Here is a 1,795-nt window from a genome sequence, read left to right on the forward strand (position 1 = left end):
TTAGTAATAATGAGAGTAGTACTCTAATATCTATGTTCTGAGTAAAGATAATAGAGTTCTGCACAAGCTTACTTGATCCATAGATATTAGAGTAAATAAATGAAAGGGATAGGAAACTTCCGTTGCGTGGGCGGATTATTTCATTAAGATTATTAGGTTGCCTAGCAACATAGGCAAGTTACCCTTCCCGGGCCTTTTCCTTCACTGTTCGGCGTCCTATTTCAACTCATAACTCTAAAGTGACTTGTGTTCATCCTCTGCAATGATAATTAAAGGCATTACAGATACCTCCCTTACATTCTGTCTAATTTTTGAAGTAAAATAGTATTGATAACTATGGGTAAAGTTTGATTTAGTGACCTGATACCTTCAATATTGTGGTTTTGTACCCTTTTTTAGAATACAAAAGAAGTAATACCAGAATTAACTATTACCAACTATTCTATACATTATTATGGAGGGCACGCAACATAAATGACTCCGATGACAGATTTGGTGACTGATTTATAATCGATTCAAAGTTTTTGCAAAGACCTTCGTTTTGTACCTTTTTCTTTACAGTTCAATGATTGGCACATTAAAATGTGATATGAAAGCAAAGCTCGATGTACACTTGAGGGCACGCACATACTTTAATGTATGTGACATAAACACAATTTGAGAAAAACCATTATGAAGTTGTAGTATTCCATAATGTTTGGTAATTTTCTTAATAAATCCTATTGTAAAATTGAAAAAATTCCTATAAATAGAGAAATTATCCTGGTATGGGTAACTAGCATTTCCTGCCGCGAACGGAAGTTTCCAATCCCTTTCATTTACTCTAATATCTATGCTTGATCACACCCCCTAATTACTCCACCCATCTCATAATTGCCCCCAAAAATTAAATCCTAGATTCACCCCTGGTGTGTAACTTAAGTCAGGTATTGTAACATCAACAAGAGAGCAACAACTTGAAAACATGTCCTTGGCCAAGGACAGGGCTGCTGAGAGCTTTGAAGGGGCCCAGGGAAGGAAATTGTGGCGCGCGAAGCGCGCCGAAAAATTTTGCAGGCTTAATTATATTCATAGTGGATGTGGTCAAATTAATTAATTTTTACCTGCACGCATGATAACATGCACTTTGTCTATTGAATTTTAACTAGCTAGGAAGATTGATTTTGATGATATCATGAGTTTTTTGCTTAGCAAAAGGCCAGAAGGGCCCATCTTCTGTAATAATTTTGTTTAATTAAGTTCTTAAAAAAATTTCTTGGGGCCCTTAAAATTGTGGGGCCCAGGGCATTTGCCCCTTTTGCCCCCCCCTCTCAGTGGCCCTGGCCAAGGATTATTCTATAAGGATGAAAAGAAGGAACAGCTATACCACAGCCCTAAGTACTATAGGAAAGAGCATCAGGGTCCAACAAGAAACCAAAATGGCAGCACACTTCTTTGGATTAGTTTGAATGCGTCCATGCAACTAACATGTATGTATACGTATCAGAAAAAATTATAAAAATAAAGAATTCTCTTTTAGTCATTTTTGGGCTAGCCTTTGGTTGTTGGCCCAATTTTTGAGCAACTTTAAAAATTCATAAAAAATCCAAATTTGATTTGATTTAGCTCAAAGTTGATGCACAACATAGGAACATGTATGCATCAGGAAAAAATTAAAAATAAAGAATTCTCTTCCAGCCATTTAGCTGACCTCTTTAATTGAATCTTTTTGGAGAGAGGGTCTTTTCATATTAGCCTAGAAATTCTGGTCTACAAAACAAAAAACTGCAGAGCACACTGAAAATTTCTTTACAGC

The 1,795-nt window shown here is 36.1% G+C and overlaps 1 long non-coding RNA gene across 1 annotated transcript; it reads left to right on the top strand.

The window, feature by feature from the left end:
- Positions 1-46: 46 nt before the first annotated feature.
- Positions 47-585, top strand: LOC109592178 (uncharacterized). The gene is made up of 2 exons (XR_002190216.1): positions 47-340; positions 400-585. It is a non-coding gene; the product is annotated as an uncharacterized LOC109592178 (long non-coding RNA).
- Positions 586-1,795: the final 1,210 nt, after the last annotated feature.

Source organism: Amphimedon queenslandica, unplaced genomic scaffold, assembly GCF_000090795.2.
Source record: "Amphimedon queenslandica unplaced genomic scaffold, v1.1 AMPQUscaffold_6053_Cont21985, whole genome shotgun sequence".
Classification (NCBI taxonomy): Eukaryota; Metazoa; Porifera; class Demospongiae; order Haplosclerida; family Niphatidae; genus Amphimedon; species Amphimedon queenslandica.